Below are 19110 nucleotides of genomic sequence, written 5' to 3' on the forward strand. Positions count from 1 at the left end.
GGGGACAGAGCGAGATTCCCTCTCAAAAAAATAAAGAAATAAAGGCCATGACATGTGGCTGCCGAGCAGAGTCCGTGTTCCATCATGGCGATGCAAGGCTCTCCTCCCACTCCCCTCTGCAGAGTCCGTGTTCCATCGTGGCGATGCAAGGCTCTCCTCCCACTCCCCTCTGCCCAGGCCACCCGGGGAGTCTGCTGCAGGTTTTCCCTTTCCCGTTACAGGTGTGCCCGCATAGTAGGGTTCACAGGCAGATCTTACCATGCACTGACCCCACATGGCTCAGCGTACAGGAACTTGGCAGGGGCCGGCCTGGCCCTGTTTCTGCCTCAGTGACCCCAACCGGCTGCGAGAGAGTGCGTGGTAGAGCTGAGTCTCTAAGTGTGAGAGCGGGGCTGCACGTGAAGCCCTGAGCACAGTGCTTAGCACATAGTAGGTGCACAACAAGCGCTAACCACCACTGTGATCATGATGAGGAGGAGGGCGTTAATCACGTTCTTGAAGGCCACATCGGTGGGAAGGCTGCTTCAGAGGTCAGGGAGGGAAGTGAGCTGGGGTGCCTCCTTGAATGTCCGCCTATCTGGAGAGGTGCTCAAAGCCTTGCCTCTGCAGGCAGATCTGATCCTAAGACCCCAGGAATCCAGCCCCTGCTTCTCTCAGCCACCTGGCCTCCAGTGGTGTCTCTGTTCTAGTCAACTGGCCTCCCGGCTGTCCCCAGCTCATGCATGGTTTCTCCTTGTTCATTGCTCCCTTGGTCTGGAATGTCCTTCAGCTTTAATGTCTGCCTCCACCAATCCCCCTGCCCTTCCCAGCCCAGCCCCTTAGCAGCACCAGCCTCACTGTGCTCTCTGTCTGCAACTCCCAGGTTCTCTTCTCATGCACAACTCCAGCCTGCCTTCCACTGCAAATCTCACACCCAGTGAGGATGCCCTGCCTGCGAGCAGGGATGCAGGAGAGCAATTCTGCTTTCATTCTTTCTTTCTTTCTTTCTTTCTTCCTCTCTTTCTTTCTTTCTTTCTTTCTTTCTTTCTTTCTTTCTTTCTTTCTTTCTTTCTTTCTTTCTTTCTTTCTTTCTTTCTTTCTTCTCTTTTTCTTTCTCTCTTTTCTTTCTTTCTTTCTTTCTCTCTTTCTTTCTTTTTTCTTTCTTTCTCTCCTTCCTTCCTTCCTTCCTTCCTTCCTTCCTTCCTTCCTTCCTTCCTTCCCTTCCCTCCCTCCCTCCCTCCCTCCCTCCCTCCCTCCCTCCCTCCCTCCCTCCTTCCTTCCTTCCTTCCTTCCTTCCTTCCTTCCTTCCTTCCTTCCTTCCTTCCTTCCTTCCTTCCTTCCTTCCCTCTTTCTTTATTTCTTTCTTTTTTGAGAAGCAGACTCACTCTGTTGCCAGGCTGGAGTGCAATGGCACGATCTCAGCTCACTGCAACCTCTGCCTTCCGGGTTTAAGTGATTCTCCTGCCTCAGCCTCCCAAGTACCTGGGATTACAGGCACTCACCATCACATCCAGCTAATTTTTGTTATTTTTAGTAGAAACGGGGTTTCACCATGTTGGCCAGGATGGTCTCAAGCTCCTGACCTCAGGTGATCTACCTGCTTCAGCCTCCCAAAGTGCTGGGATTACAGGTGTGAGCCACTGCGCCGGGCCACAATTCCGGTTTCTGACTCGGTCGTCTGCCAGGGGCCCACAAAAGGTAACTCTGTGTCTTTCTAATGAAGGACAGACAGTTTGGCGTCAAAATCACCAACGACTGTGGGCCTGTGTATTGGTGGTGGTTGTGGCTGATTTTGAGGAAGCGGTGAGGGTGAGGTAGCACAGGTGGCCCCGCTGCTGTCACTCCCGTGCGCCAGTGCCGTCAGCTGCTGCTGGGCTGGGGCTGTGCTTGCCCACATTGTTTTGCTTTGCTGTTTTCAATATTTATTGCCTAATGAAATGACAAATTGCATCCGATGCAGCTGTCTCGTCAATGAGGAAGCAATGTAATTAAGTGTTAAAATTATACTGCTTCAATGCCCCAAGCTGTGCTTGCTTCACATAAATTGAATGGCTATAAAAGATCCAGGGCTGGCTTTGTAAATGGCCTGTCACATCCTGCAGGAAGGGAACTCCACGGTCACCAGGACCTTCTGAACTTCGAATGTCAAAAATGACAAATGGACTGTGCTTTCCTTCTTAATAATGATCATCTGTCACCCACTGGTGCAGAGTAACAGGCCGGGCTGCTCGTTTGCCTCATCTGCTTGAAGACGACTCCATCAAGGTGAGCTGTCAGCACCCAGCGGCTCTGGGGGCACCTGGAGGCCGCGTGTGATCAACAATAAATTCCAAGGGATGGCTTCTCCAGGTGTCCTCAAAGCCCAAGCACCTCCCTCCCCACAACAGCTTCCTACCCATCCCCATTTCTGAACCAAATACCAAATGCCCATTCCTGGCCCGTTAGACTGTGGGTTGTTGTTTCCTTTGAGGGAAGGAGGGTAAAAATACATTGCATAATATTAATCATTTTAACTATTCAGAAGTGCATGAGTCAATGGCATTAAGTACATTCACTACATTGTGTACCCATGACCATTATCTATACCCAAGCAATTCATCATCCCCAATAGACACTCTGTACCCATTCAACAATAATTCCTCCTCCTCCACCCCCAGCCCCTGGTCACCTCTATTCTACTTTCTGTCTCTATGTATTTGCCTGCTCTAGATACCTTACGTAAGTGAAATCACACAATACTTGTCCTTCTGTGTGTGCCTCGTTTTACTTAGCATAATGTTTCCAAAGTGACTTCCTCTAGCATAAGAGATGCCAGTTACCCTCTGAGCGCTGGCAGCAGTGACCTTAATAATGCATGTGGACCATGGCTTCTTCCTTCCCTGCTGCAGTCTCCCCTGTCTCACTTCCCGTGCTCTCACTCCTGTTTCCCGGGATCACCTTCCAAATAAACAACCCAAGTTCTTGTCTCAGGGTCTACGTGGTGGCAGAATTCTAAAATGACCCCAAGATTCCCACCTCCTGAGATCATAGCCCCAGCTAACACCTTGACTTCAGCCTTTTGAGATCCTGAGCAGAGAAGCTAGGTTATGTCTTGACCTCTGACCAACAGAAACTGTGGCAAAATAAATGGCTGTTGTTTTAATGCACTCCGTTGGTGGTAATTTGTTATAAACTGAATACAGCATACCTTTTGTGAAACCCAAACTAAGATGCTTTCCAATTATAAAGCTACATGAATCAACACCCATGAAGCAAAAATTACAGAAAATATGAGGAGAAAAAGAAACACATTAATAGTAGACGATATTAATTCATATTTTTCAGCAAAGACAAATCAAGTAGCCAAAGAACTAATTAATGATACAGAACTAAATGATATAATTAATGTAATAGGTTGTATAGATGTCTAGTGTAAACCAAGATGAAATAAGCTCACTACAGCCTTTCCTTCCCACCAATTACAACTAAGAGCTCCAGACAAAATATACCAAAAAGTTAAAAATAGAAGGCAGATTGGGGAGGGAAACCAAACATGAAGAATGATGTATTCAACAGATCTACATTTCTGAGATGCAGTTAAAGCAATGCTTACGGCAATTTACAGCATTATATGCTTATATTAGAAAAGGAAAATGCCTCACGTCAGTAACCTAAGCTTATACCTTAAGGAATTGGAAAAAGAAGAACAGACTACATTCAAGAAGAAGAAAGGAACTAGTAAAGATAGCAGCATGAATCAATGCCACTGAAAATAGAAAAATAATAGAAAATAATCAATGAAACCCCATATCGGTATTTGGTAAAATATCAACGCAATTAATAAACATTTAGCCAAACTGACCAATACAAAAAAGGGAATCAACAGATCTATTGTACAACGTGATAACTTTAGTTAATATCAATGTACTATATACTTGAAAATTGCTAAGAAAGTAGATTTGAAATATTCTTAACACAAAAAATAAATATGTGAGTAAAATACATTAGTTTGTTTTAGTCATTCTGCAATGTATACAGGTATCAGAACATCATCTGTACACCATAAATGTATACAATTTTTGTCAACTAAAAACTATTTTTTAAGAAAAGAGGACACACAAATTCCTAAAATCAGAAATCCGAGTGTAGGATATCACTACAGACCCTACAGACATTCAAATAATAAGGGCATCCTGTGAACAACTCTGTGCCTATAAACAGGATAACTTAGACTAAATTGATGAATGCTTTGAGAAAGAAAAACTACCAACATTCATTAAAAAATACATAACCTGAATATACTATAAATATCAACATTTATTAAGGAAATTGAATTCATAGTTAAAATTTTCTGGAAAAAAAAAGTCCAGGACTAGATGGTTTCATTGGCAAATTCTACCAAACATTTAAAGTAGAATAATACCAATTCTACACAATTGCTTAGAGAAAGTAGAAGAGGAAGAAATATTTCTCAACTCATGTTATGAGGCCAGCATTACTCCTCTGATATCAAACAAGACAAAGACACTATAAGAAAACTACAAATACCTCTCATTAACCTGGATACAAAATCTTCAACATAATGTTAGCAAATTGAATCCAGTAATACATAAAAAGGACAATACTGCATGATTATATGGAACTTATCCCAGGAATGCAAGGCTGATTCAACATTTGAAAGTCAATCAATGTAATTAATCATATTAACAGACTAAAAAAGATAATCTATATGACCATCACAAAAGATGCAGGCAAAGCATTTGACAAAATTAAATATCCAATAGTCATAAATACACTCAACTAAGTAGGAATAGAAGAAAACTTTTTTTAAATGAGATTTTTGTGCTTTCCTTTTTTTTTTTTTTTAAATTATTTTATTTTAGGTTCCAAGATACATGTGCAGAATGTACAGGTTTGTTACATAGGTAAACATGTGCTATGGTGATTTGCTGCATCTATCAACCTATTGCCTAGGTATTAAGCCCCACATGCATTAGCTATTAGTCCTGATGCTCTCCCTCCTCTTGCCCCCACGACAAGCCCCAGTGTGTGTTGTTCCCCTCCCTGTGTCTATGTATTCTCATTGTTCAGTTCCCACTTATGAGTGAGAACATGTGGTGTTTGGTTTTCTGTTCTTGTGTTAGTTTGCTGAGGATAATGGCTTCCAGCTTCATCCATGTCCCTGCAAAGGACATAATCTCATTCCTTTTTATGGCTGCAGAGTATTTGATGGTGTATATGTACCACATTTTCTGTATCCAGTCTATCATTGGTGAACATCTGGATTGGTTGCAAGTCTTTGCTATTGTGAATAGTGTTGCAATAAACATACCTGTGCAGGTATCTTTATAACAGATGATTTATATTCCTTTGGGTATGTTCCCAGGAATGGGATTGCTGGGTCAAATGGTATTTCTGGCTTTAGATCCTTGAGGAATTGCCACCCTGCCTTCGACAGTGGTTGAACTAATTTACATTTCCACCAACAGTGTAAAGCATTTCTATTTCTCTGCAGCCTCACCAGCATCTGTTGTTTCTTGACTTTTTAATAATTGCCATTCTGATTGGTGTGAGATGGTATCTCATTGTGGTTTTAATTCACATTTATCTAATGATCAGTCATGTTGAGCTTTTTTTCATATGTTTGTTGGCTGCCTAGATATCTTCTTTTGAGAAGTGTCTCTTCATATCCTTTGACCACTTTTTGATGAGGTTGTTTTTTTTCTTGTAAATTTATTAAGTTCCTTGTAAATTTTGGATATTAGACCTTTGTCAGATGAGTAGATTGCAAAAATTTTCTTCCATTCTGTAGGTTGTCTGTTTGCTCTGATAATAGTTTCTTTTGCTGTGCAGAAGCTCTTTAGTTTAATTAGATCCCATTTGTCAACTTTAGCTTTTGTTGCAATTGCTTTTGGCACTTTCATCATAAAATCTTTGCCCATGCCTAATTCCTGAATGGTATTGCCTGTATTTTCTTCTAAGGTTTTTATGGTTTTGGGTTTTACATTTAAGTCATTAATCCATCTTGAGTTAACTTTCGTATAAGGTATAAGGAAGGGGTCCAGTTTCAGTTTTCTGTATATGGCTAGCCAGTTTTCCCAGCACCATTTATTAAATAGAGAATATGTTCCCCATTGCTTGCTTTTGTCAGGTTTGTCAACGATCAGAAGGTTGAAGATGTGCAGTCTTATTTTTGGGATCTCTTCTGTTCTATTGGTCTATGTGTCCATTTTGGTACCAGTACCATGCCATTTTGGTTACTGTAGCCTCGTAGCACAGTTTGAAGAAAACTTTCTTAACATCATACTTAATGGTGAAAGGCTAAATGCTTTTCCTAGGAATAAGAACAAAGCAAAGACATCTGCTCTCACCACTCATATTTAACATTGTCCTGGAAATCCTAGCCAACACAATAAGGCAAGATAAAGAAATAAAAGCCTTTTAGATTGATAAAGGAAGGAAATAAAACATTTTCTATTCATAGATGACATGACTGTTTGTAGACAATTCCATAGAATGTATGCAAAATTTCCTAAAACTAATAAGTGAACTTATTAACATCATAGGATGCAAAATCATTTTACAAAAAATTATTTTTTTATACTGGCACTAAACGATTGGAATTTGAAATTTAAAAAACAGTACCATTTATAATGGTTCAAAAATAAAATACTTACATATTAATCTAACAAAATATATTTAGGATCAGTATGCTAAAAAGTTTTAAGAGGAGGTGAAAGAAATCAAGGATGACTTAAATAAATTAATGGATATTCTATGTTCATGGATTGGAAGATTCCATATTAATAATATGGTCTTCTCCCTAAATTGATCTACAGATTCAGCACAATCACAATCTAAATTTTAGTAGGACTTTTTATAAATATTAACAAGCTGATTTTAAAATAGTATGAAGAGGAAAAGGAACTATAACAGTCATAAGAACTTTGAAAAAGAACCAAGTTGGAAAACTTGCATGAATTTATTTTCAAACTTAATATAAAGTTGTTATTATTAAGACAATTATGGTATCAGGGAAAAAATAGATCAGTGGAAAGAACAGAATCCAGAAATAGACCTATACACATTTGGAAAATTGATTTTATGTAAAAGTACAAATGCAGTTTCTTTCTTATTTCTTTTTGTGTTGTGTTCTATAGTTATTTTCTTTGTGGTTAACATGGGAGTCACATTTAACATCCTAAACTTATAACACTTTATTTTGAACTTTTACCAGTTTAACTTCAATAGCATATACAAACTCTGCTTCTTTACAACTCTGTTCTCACCCCTTTAATTTATTGTTGTCACAAAATTACATCCTTATACTTTGTATGAGAAGTGTTCAGCCATTATTTCTTCACATATTCTCTCTGCCCATTTCTGTCTCTCTTCTGAGACTTCTACAGTGTGAATGTCTGCTTAATAGTGTTGCACAGGTCCCATAGTCTCTGGTCACTTTTCTTCAGTTTTTTTTTTTTTTTTTGCTAAGATTTGATAATTTTTATTGTCCTATCTTTAAGTTCACCAATGATTTCTTCTTCTGCCTGCTCAAACCTGCCTCTGAATCTCTCTAGTGAAATTTTCATTTCAGTTGTTACAGTTTTCAGCTCCAGAATTTCTTTTTGGTTTCTTTTGAGGTTTTCTATCCTCTTTTTTAATGTTTCCATTTTGGTCATACATTGCTTTCTTGCCTTTCTCCACATCTTCCTTCAATTTTTTTAAACATCTTTATGACAGTTATTTTAACATCTTTGTCTAGTAGATCTGCCACTAAGTCTTTTTCAGAGACAGTTTCTGTTGATTTATTTTTTTCCTTTGAATGTGCCATACTTTCATTTCTTTGTATGCCTTGTAATGTTCCAGGCAGTCCTTCACATTTTCTGTACTGGACTTGGAATTAGTTATTTCTCTAAGGAGCCCTGGCTCATTTTAGTGGGAACTGGTATTTATGACCACAATTAGATGTTAGGGGTGCCTATTATCTTGATTAGTTATTGTTTTCTGGTTTTTTCATTGGCCAGCACTAGCAAAGTGTAGACCTACACAGTTTTTGTTAAGCTTGTTTATCTTACATCTGCACTTTGTTCTACTCCAAAAATTCATTTAATTTACTTTAACATAATTACTTGTTTTCTTTATCCCACAGAACATGCACAATAGTTTCAGAATGCTACTAAAACTATGACCAACAATAAGAACAGCAAAAAACAACATAAAACTTTTTTTTTTGCCCTCTGAGGGAATGGGAAAAATTCTTTTGTTCAGAGGTTTTATCTCACTAGGTGGGTGAAATTAAATTACTGTGACTTAAAGTCCCTTGCATGATGCTTCTTTACAGGATAATCCACAGCCTGATACATAGTGAGATTAATTTGTTTCATTTTGCTTTTGATTCTAAGAGATTGCTTTCTAAAGTTTAACGTTGCTTTAGATACATAAATTATTTATTCCAAATCCATAAGACAGATATATTCAATGAAATCTAACTTCTAAACCTATTCTCTCTACCCTATACTTCCCCTTTTCCTATAAATAACAATACTTAATATTTTATCGTTTATCCTTTCATCTAAAAAATTTAACACACACATTTCCCTTCTTTCTTAGATAAACGGTACCATACCATACACATTTTTCTCCATCTTGATTTTTATTAACTTAATAAAATATCCTGAAAATCAGTAAGTAGTACATTGAGATATCTTTATGCCATTTTATAGTTGTATAGTATTTCATTGTATGTTTGCTATATTTAAAAAACCAGTTTAATCCTATCAACATTGGGTCATTTACAGTCTTTTACTATAATAAACAGTGCTGCAACAAATAGCCGTGTGCATTTGTCTTTTGGTCTTTTGGGGACAGAGTTTTAGAGCTGGGATTTCTGGGTCAAAGGGAAAAAGCATATATGTAATTTTGCTACATATCACCATATTTCTACAATAGGGATTGAACCATTTTGCATTCCCCCAGCAAACATATGAAAACAACATTGCTCCTACATCCTCATCAACAGAGCATGTTCTCAAATTTTTGGAGTTTTGTCAATGCAATAGGTGAGAAGTAGAATCTCAGATAATTTTAGTTTGCATTTCTCTTATTATGAGCAAGGTTAAGCATCTTTTCATACTGTTAAAAGTCATTTTTATTTATTTTTCTGTAAACTTCCTATTCATATTCTTACACTATTTTTCTACAGGGTTTGCTTTGTATTTTTTATCTCATTTCTTAGAAGCTCTTCATAATTTTTTTCCTGTGACAAAGGATAAAATATTTCTCAAATTGGTATTTGCTTTTCTCATTGCTTCTGCTGTTTGATATGCAAAACATTTTTAAAATTTTTATGTAGTCAAATTTATCCTTCTTTTTCTTTATTGTTTCTGGATTTTGAGTCATTGTTAAGGAAGTTTTTCTCACTCCTAGATTATGGAGAAATTTACTCATGTTTTCTTCTAGCACTTACAAAGGTTTTTATGTTTATAGTTATATCTCTTATCCATTTAATATTTATCCTGGTGTGTGGTATGAAAAATATACAATTTCATTTCATCTTTTTTCCTATGTTTAGTTATACTAACTAATTTCACTTATTAAAAAGTCCATCTTCTCCCCATTGATTTGAGATTCTGTCTTTATTTTATACTATATGTGGCTCTATAATTTAATTTTTCCATTTGGTTCCATTGGCTTATCTATTCATTCACTAATATCACACTTCTTTAATGAAAAATAGTTTAATTGGTATATAAAGCTCTTTCTTGCTACTCTTCTTTTTCAGAAATTTCCTGGCTATTTTTGCTTATTTCTTTCATCTAATGAACCTCATAATCAACTTATTCAGCTCCAGAAAAAAAAATGGTGATTTTTCATTAGCATTGTGTTACATCTATATATCAATTTAGGGAGAACTAACATCTCAGTGACGTCGTGTTTCCCTATCAAAGAACATAGGATGTCCTTCTATTTGTTCAAAATTTCTTCTGTTCTCTCAGGAATGTTTTCCAGGTTTTTTTTCTATAGGTTTCCAACATCGCGGAAGATGTAGAAATGTACTGCTCAGCTCTCCCTTCAGGAAAGGACCCTGCCCTGTTGGGAGTAGGTGGTCAGCTGACAGCCTCCACCAGTCCGTTTTGTCAGGGTCCACCTCAGCTTTGGGCCAAAGGAATGCTGTTCTCAGGGCAGCCACTGGCTATTGACTGAGCAAGGCCAGTAGAAAAGCCTGGACATTTCTGCCCAACCTTGAATGACTCTAACAGGCGACACTTGCTCCAGACCGCCCTCTGCGCCAGAGACAGCGAGACTGGGGTCTGAGTGTCCTGCCTGTCCTATCTGCCTCCTGCCCTTTCCTTTGACTTTTTGCACTCTTAACTCCACCTTGGCATCCGCTTCCCAGGAAACCCACACTGCAACAGACATTGATTGTTAAGTTTAAGTGTAAACTTAGGGATGTGCATTACTCATGTTACTACTTTTATTGCCTATGGTCAGAGGATGTTGTTTGTACAATTTCCACTCTTAGAAATTTACTAAGGTTTTCTTTATGGCTTAAGATATGGTTAATTTTTATGAAAGTTCTCTCTGTCACATTATTATTTAGCATTGTTAAGTATCTAATGTCAATTAGCTGAGAAAGAGAAATGAGTTGAGTTGCCCAAGAGAAATGAGTTGAGTTTCTTGGAGAGAGATCCAAGAAAAAAAGTTAATTTACAATCAGAATGGAAAGACAAGTGCTCTGTGCTTGGTGTCGGAGCTATGAGACTCGCAGGAGGTAAGGACCAGGGAAGGGTGGCCAGCAGAAGATGCAGAGACCAGAAGGAAATTGGGTGACTCTTGAGTTCTTTCCGCCAGAAAGAAGAGGCCATTTGGAGAGTGGATTATAGCAGTCCCTAAAAGCAGATTTTATTCCTAAAGTTATCTTTGAACAGACGGTGTTCGTGGACCAGTTTTCCTGAAGGAACTATGGAAAACAAGCTGATGCACTTATGTCTGCAGAATTAATGACAAAAAACATCATTTGGGAACTGTTCTAAGGGCTGAGCATTGTTGGAAGACTATATTTTTTTAGACAGAGAGAAAATTCGTGTGTTTGCTCTTGAAGCTTTAAAAGCTTTTTTATGCTCTTGCATTAAACAGTGTTGTTAATGGAATGAGAGATTTTCCCCCTCTAATAATGGTCTATTATTGCTTCAGAAAACAATGCCTTTAGAAATGCCACAGTTTCTCTTTGCCAGCCCTGATTCCATCACTGATGGAGGTACCTGAGTGTCTAAGTGCTATTGCCAGACCTTTTCTTAAATGTGAAAAATGCACAGCCACTTGGAATTATCCTGACAAACTGACGACTTTGAAGAGGAAGCTAAGCCACAAGCCTTTTTGCCAGCACTGAGAGCAATTCCTTAAGCATGCCATTTGCTGGTGCTTCCGTGGAATACTGCTGGGCTTCGAGCCAGAAGGCTTTAATTAAGCCCTAGATTCACCACTAACTTGCTCCGTGAACTTCAGTGAATCACCCATTCCTCTTCCATCTCAGTTTCTCATCCGTTGGAGAGGAGCTTTCCTATCTCACAGGATTGCTGCAAAGTCTGAAAACAAAGTCCCGTGTAAAATCAAAGAGCACAGTGGTTCGTGTGCAGTAAGGCTCTACTGAACTGAACTATGGGCATGTTTCTCTTTTGGGAAAATGGCCCCCTCACGGTGGTCCTCATGGTCTCTCTCTTTTGTTTTTTTGAGACAGGGTCTCGCTCTGTAGCCCAGGCTGGAGTGCAATGGTGCAATCTCAGTTCACTGCAACCTCTGCCTCCCGGGTTCAAGTGATTCTCCTACCTCAGCCTCCTGAGTAGCTGGAATTACAGGCACCTGCCATCATACCCTGCTAATTTTTGTATTTTTAGTAGAGATGGGATTTCGCCATATTGGCCAGGCTGGTCTTGAACTCCTGACCTCAGGTGATCCGCCCCCCTCGGCTCCCAAAGTGCTGGGATTACAGGTGTGAGCCACCGTGCCTGGCCTCACTGTCCCTTAAGTTCACCTAGGAAACTAGACACAAAATCCTAACGATCTGCATGTCCTCCTGAAGCCAGACCACCCACCCCCCATCAGCATCTGGGGCCACCGGACTGGAGGGTTTGAAGCTGCAACACTGGGACCACCAGACGGGTCACTAACTGGGTACAGCTGCCAGGCCAGTGACAGCAAAGATGGCTGATTGTATTGCGCCATAGAGCACTGCAAGGAAGTGCTCCTGTGGATTTATCATATCAGGATGAATTTTGTCTTATAACCTCGAGAAATGAAACAGCATTGTCAGAATGTAATTTTCAAACAGATGCAATTTATATTAATCACCATCCTGGTTGGAACTCACACTGTTTTATGTAATATTTTATCAACGCTGTAGAAAGTTCTCAAGGAAAGGCCCCCCAAGGAGTTTTGGTGCCCCGGGGCGAAGCTACCTGCTCTGAACATTCCCCACAAAGTAACTGACTTCAGCCAATTCCTCAAAGTCTGGGGGGTGGTCCCACGCCAAGAGCACTCACAGAAATCAAAGTTCAAATCCAGCCTCCCAAGGAGGAACACCAGAGCTGCCCCTGATATTTGCAGGGCTGAGGTGAGAGCACACACGGGGGCCCACATCCACATTTGAATATCTAAAGATTATCCACTGGCCTTGTGCGCTGGTCAGTGAAACAGGCCTCATTCTTCCACCTTGACACATGTGCCAGGAAAGCAAGGTTTGAATTTAGAATACTTGGGCTCCTCAGATTTCCTATGGAAAGGTGGCTGCATGGTGGCTGTGGGCCCCGGACCGCCCCGGCCCCAAAGTTCATTTCTCTCTCTGTGGCATGAGACACTGCCGGCAGCCACAGCCCCACAAGGAGCCGCCCTCAGCTGCTCCTTAGGCCTGGGGGTGTGCACACCCACACATGCCCCTCTGGGAGGCTGGGCCTGGGAGGAGGCCCATGCAGGCCTGAGGCAGGCAGACTTGGGGCCTTTTGGGGAACGTTCAGAGCAGGTAGCTTTGCCCCGGGGCACCAAAACTCCTTGGGGGCCTTTCTTTGAGAACTTTCTACAGTGTTGATAAAATATTACATAAAACAGTGTGAGTTCCAACCAGGATGGTGATTAATATAAATTGCGTCTGTTTGAAAATTGCATTCTGATGATGCTGTTTCATTTCTCGAGGTTATAAGATGAAATTCATCCTGAGATGATAAATTCATAGGAATACTTCCTTGCAGCAATTCTGGGATGCTGGGCCACTGGAGCATGGTCCAGATGGGCAAGGGCATGGACCCCAGGTTGGTATGACTCCTTGGCCTCTGCCCATGGGGAGGGGAGTGACCGAGGAAGGTCAGGGCAGGAAGGTCACTAAGGCTGGGGCTTGGGGCAGCGCCCAATGGCAGTGCTGACTTAGCAAAGCAGTAGATGCCATGAGGGGCCACTCAGGACACAGAAGTCTCACCAAGGGCTCCAGCCCAAGGTCACCAGCAATGCCACAGGGCTCAGGCTCAGGGACATGCTCCTGGTGGACGGGAGACAAGATCTGAAGGAGGGCTTCAAAGATGAGCCACAATTATCCAGGCAAAGAAGGAAGTGGTGGCGGGTTGGGTATTTTAGACACAGGCAAAATCTTGTGCAGAGGAATGGAGGTGTGAGAAAATATACCATGTTCAGAGAAACCGCATCTGATTCTTGACAGCCAGGTGTGTGGGTGGGGTGGAGGCTTAGGGGAGGCTGAGAGGCGAGCTGCAGCGTGGGGTCCCTGCCCAGATCCTTGTGAACATCACCACGGAGGGGATGAGAAGCATGAAGCATTGTCATCAGTAGACTAAAAGCAACGCTATAAATAAGAGGGGAGGTCGGAGTGTCCTTGAGTAATGTGTATTTTCTCACATACAAAAATACTCTTACAAAGTGAGCAGCTGTTGCTCTATCTGCAAAGTCTGTATAACAGAATCTGACGTCATAGCACAGATAACGAAACCATCTGATGCATTAACGTTAGAGATATCACATTAATTTTTGTTTGTAGCTGTATTTTTTTCTAGCTATGGACTAACAAAGAAACTCGGTTCCTGCATGGATTTTGTTTTTAAGACCTGCATGTATTTGATGGTTTTATAGCACGGGGAGCTTTAATGAGGACTTGCAAGCCACAGCATTGTTCCAAATAAATAAATCCAAGCCTTGCCTCAGGATGTTAAGGACAAACAGCACAGAAATCTTTCTTGTTCTCATTTTCATTTATATCATCTGACAAAGTTGTAGGAGTGCTTATTGGTGGCACGAATCTGAACAGTAGAGGCCCCTGGAGGGGGGAAAGATGTGAGTTTTGAATATGACTTTTCCACTGAGCAAAATGAAATGGCATTTGAATCCATTATAATCCACTCCACGGGACACACCTATTGTCTCAGTTCAGCAGACTTCCTTCATGACGACTGTGCTGTTGGCATCCTTCGTGACGACTGCGTCTTAGAGGGACTGCAGATGAAATGGCACAGAGAGGCAAGGAGACGCACATGGAGCCTCAGCAAGCAGGTGGTTCCTTATTCGAAATCCGTCTGCCTTTGATCCTGGCTGACATTGTGCCGATGTCCACCCAGGCCCCAGATGATTCAGGGAAGGTTGAGCTTGGTCCCTGAGGTATCATTATCCTTTTCTGCGATGGATTTAGGTTTGGGATGAGAAACAGCTCTGGCCAATGGGAACCTGTCTTCTAGCCATTGCTAGGTTTGGAGGTGATGCCTGGACAGCTGCAACCGCCGTGCAGCCATGATGAGGAGAGCTGACTTCAAGACAGGTCAACTTGCTAAGCATGTCGAAGCCGGAAGGCAAAAAGAGCTGGGGGCTTTGACAACGTCATTGAAGAACTGGGTAGAAAGGTTTTTTTTTGTTTTGTTTTTGTTTTTGTTTTTTCCTGAGATGGAGTCTTGCTCTGTCGCCCAGGCTGTAATACAGTGGCACGATATTGGCTCACTGCAACTTCCACTTCTCAGGTTCAAGCGATTCTCCTGCCTCAGCCTCCCAAGTAGCTGGGATTACAGGTGTGCACCACCATGCCTGGCTAAGTTTTGTATTTTTAGTAGAGACGGGGTTTCACCATGTTGATCAGGCTGGTCTCGAACTCCTGACCAGCTATCTGCCCACCTTGGTGCTAGCCTGACCTCGTGATCTGCCCACCTTGGCCTCCCAAAGTGCTGGGATTACAGGCGTGAGCCGCTGCGCCTGGCTGGGTAGAAAGTTCTATTAGGTAAGACGACACATTTTTGTTCCTGCAGCTGACGACATTCTCACCAATAGAGGAAAAAATGACCTTTTCCTAATCCCTCCACATATCCCTTCTTCCTGGATCTTTATGCATGTTGTAATGTCGTAAGGTTAAAAGTGAGAGAGGTCAGCTCAGATATCTTATTCTCTAGCCTGATATATATTGTCTTTGTACATACAGACAGACAGTCTTAATACCGGGAGCTAGTGTGGTGGTATAGAATGAGCACTGGACTGTGAGTCCAAATACTTTTTTTTTTGAGACCGCGTCTCACTTTGTCACCCAGGCTGGAGTGCAGTGGTACAATCTCGGCTCACTGCAACCTCTGCCTCCTGGGTTCAAGCAATTCTCATGCCTCAGCCTCCCAAGTAGCTGGGATCACAGGTGAGTGCCACTACGTCTGGCTAATTTTTGTATTTTTAGTAGAAATGGGGTTTCACCATGTGGGCCAGGCTGGTCTCGAACTCCTGGCATCAAGTGATATGCCCACCTTGGCCTCCCAAAGTGCTGGGATTACAGGTGTGAGCCACTGCACCCGGCCCCATATGCTAAATTTTACTAAATTCTGCTTTCCACGGAGGCTCTGAGTGAGCTTATGAAGGGCACAGTGCCCCTCTGGCCTCAGTCTTCTCATTTGTAGAAAGACAGGCTTTGAGGAACACTGTCTCTGGGGTCCCTTCTGGCTCTTCCGGTGGGTGATTCTAGAGCCCTTCACCCCACATGTGTGCCCTGGATCACCTGCCTCCCCTGACGGCGCTGCCTGTCCCCTCTACAGCAGGGGACTCAAGGTTTTTCCCTCTGTGTATTTCTGTGCCAGTGGAGGTGCCTGGCCTAGAATATTCAGATCCGAGTTAGGCCCTAAGGAGATTCTTCCTTTGGGATTTTAATGTATGTCTTGTCTTTCTGGGAATTTGGGCATGGTGCTAGCCTGACAAACTCCACTTGCTGAGAGGTATCATAGGAACATATCATTCTGTCAAGGATGTTACCACATAAATAATAGCAGGTATGTACAGAGTAGTGCTCAAACCATCAGTATTATCCCCACAGGTATTGTTCATCTGTGCAAATAGTGTGCCCAGTGCCCTTGCAGGAGTGCACGCTTTCTACTTGCTGTACATTTTGAAGAAAGCGAAACCCTTAGGGCAGGCCTGGTCTCCTTGATCCCTGCTGGAAGCGCTAGTACTTTCAGAGCAAAACACATGTAAGTGGAACTGATCACAGTGAGGTGAGTGGGAAGGACTCACAATCGATTCTTGGGTCTGAGACCAAGAAAAGAGTTTTGTGGCCCCTGATGACCTCCTCCCCTCATCTCCTCCACTGTCTGCACTGTGCTCTCCACCCACCAGCCTGGCGACCTTTCTTCCTTGGCTCTAAATGACCACTCTCCTCCTGCCTCAGGGCATTTGCATGGGCTGTGGCCTCCTCCTGGACCACCCTAGCCCGGTTAACTCCCACTCATCTTTCAGGTCTCATCAAATGTCCATCCAGTCAATATGTACTGAGTGCTGACTGCATGCAAGGCCCAGGGCTGGGGACTGTGCAGCCTTCCTTGCCACCCTCATCCCAGAATAGAGCCAGACCTGGTCTTTTCCTTTGCTGATTTCATTGCAATTTGTAACAGTGTATTGTTGTGATTCTGCATCTGATTAATGCCTGAGACTGTCAGACTTCTGCGGACGCCCACACCATCCACGTGTTCTGCACGAGGCTGTCAGCACATAGCTCGGTGCCTGGCACATAAGAGGCAGTCAATACACATTTTTTTTTTGTTTGAGACGGAGTTTCACTCTTGTTGCCCAGGCTGGAGGGCAATGGCGTGATCCTTGGCTCACTGCAACCTCTGCCTCCTGGGTTCAGTGATTCTCCTACCTCAGCCTCCTGAGTAACTGGGATTACAGGCGTGTACTACCACGCCTGGCTAATTTTGTATTTTTAGTAGAGATGGGGTTTGGCCATGTTGGTAAGGCTGGTCTCAAACTCCTGACCTCAGGTAATCCACCTGCCTTGGCCTCCCAAAGTGCTGGATTACAGACATGACCCACCGCACCTGGTCAATAAATAAAGAGACTTTGTTGTAACCTACTCAACCAGCAAGACACAGATAGGCTTGTCTTTCAACAGGGATTTTTGTGGGTAAGGAGAACCCTCACCAAATTGCAGACACACACACACACATATGCGCACACACACATTTATATACATATATGTGTATATATGTATATATATGTATGTGTGTGTATATATGTATACGTTTGTGTATATATATGTGTGTATATGTATGTCTGTGGACCTGAATGTGCATTAGTGGTCTGAGACAGAGATCCTGATCTAAAATACCAGGGATCTGTGTATTTTAAATTCAAACTTCTTCAATCTTTACTCAGTATTCTGACCTTAAAAAAAGCGCCTGCGCAAATGTCAGGCTTTTGTTTGTTGGGGAGATGGTGGGTGTTCAAGCTTCCAGAACGAGCCCGTGTATTCTCTGCGTGGGGAGAAGCGTGCCAGTTGGCTTTGTTCTCTCAGTGGGAAGATTGTTCTGGAAGCCAAGGAGGAGATAGACAGGTATTCCACAGGATTAGTCACAGGAGAAATGCCTCTGTCACAGGGTTTCTTCCTGTAATTGTTCCCAGGAATCCGCTGTGTTTGAAAAGCATGAGTGAAATGAAACATTCATTTTATTTGATTGAATGGAAGCAGTTGGAGCTTCCTGGGTGAAGCAATTATTGATCAATTATGAATTGAGGTTTTGGGAGAAGAATTAGGATGTATTTGTTTTCATTGTAATCATCAACAGACTTCATGGAGAAAGCTACACTAGAGGCTCTGCTGGTTCTTTCCCTGCTCAACCAGGACCATGCAGCAGTGCATTTCTTTGAGAGGCCTTTCTTCCTTTCAGAGCACTAGGTCATTCCATCCTTGTGACAGCCCTGTGCAAGGTGAAGACCCATTTGACACAGGAGGAAACAGGGGTAGGAGGACACGATTTGGCTGTCTTAAGCCTCACACCTACTGCGTGGTACACCTGGGCCTAGGATGGAAGCCTCTATCCTTTTTCTATCGCCTCCTAGTGCCCTATTTTCTTTTGAAACTGGGATAAGATGTGAGAGGATGGTAGGGAGAAATTGTGGGTGGACTACACAAACCCGGTAGCATGGCTCAGTCCCCAGACTGAGGTGCCGTTCAGTGCAGATTGTGGGAGGCCAGAGCCTGGGGAAAGCAGCTGTTGGATGCTCTGCAGAATGGCTGGACCCTGCCTTTGTGGGAAAACAACAGCTGCATCAGCACCAATAACAACATCTCCTCTATACATGATACAATTCAGAGAAGGAAGTAGGGCTTCCTCGTGAGGACAAAGGCGTGTGTAGCTGTTCAGCAAGGGGCAAAGCCACGCCTTAAAGGCACTCTCAACTGTGAGGGTGTTTTTACATGAATACATTTTAACAAATATCTGCTCCTTCTAAAATGTTTGCATCATATCTAGCGGGATTTTAGGTGTGTGATTCGTAGTCGTCCATTTATTCAGCAAACTGATATTCTACTGTTTTCACAATGCCTTGGCAAATGCTGTAAGGTTCGAGCCCTGTGGTCAACAGGTGTAGATCCACAGGTTATAAATACTGCACTGGTGGAATGAAGTCCACTTGTTCATTTCTTAAGTACTTTCTGAAAGTGGTACTGAATTCTGCTGGCTAACATTTTACTTGGCATCTTCTGCACTGATACTCATGAGTGGTGTTAGTGTGTATATCTCCACCATTTTTATTAGGCTGAGTTACCAATGTAATATCAATGCTTCATAAAATGGATTTAGGATGTTTTTCTTCACATTCAGTGCTCTGGAAAAATCTCTGCATACATCAACCCTCAGAAAAATT

The sequence above is a fragment of the Macaca thibetana genome, chromosome 13 (assembly GCF_024542745.1).
Source record: "Macaca thibetana thibetana isolate TM-01 chromosome 13, ASM2454274v1, whole genome shotgun sequence".
In the NCBI taxonomy this organism is placed as follows: Eukaryota; Metazoa; Chordata; class Mammalia; order Primates; family Cercopithecidae; genus Macaca; species Macaca thibetana.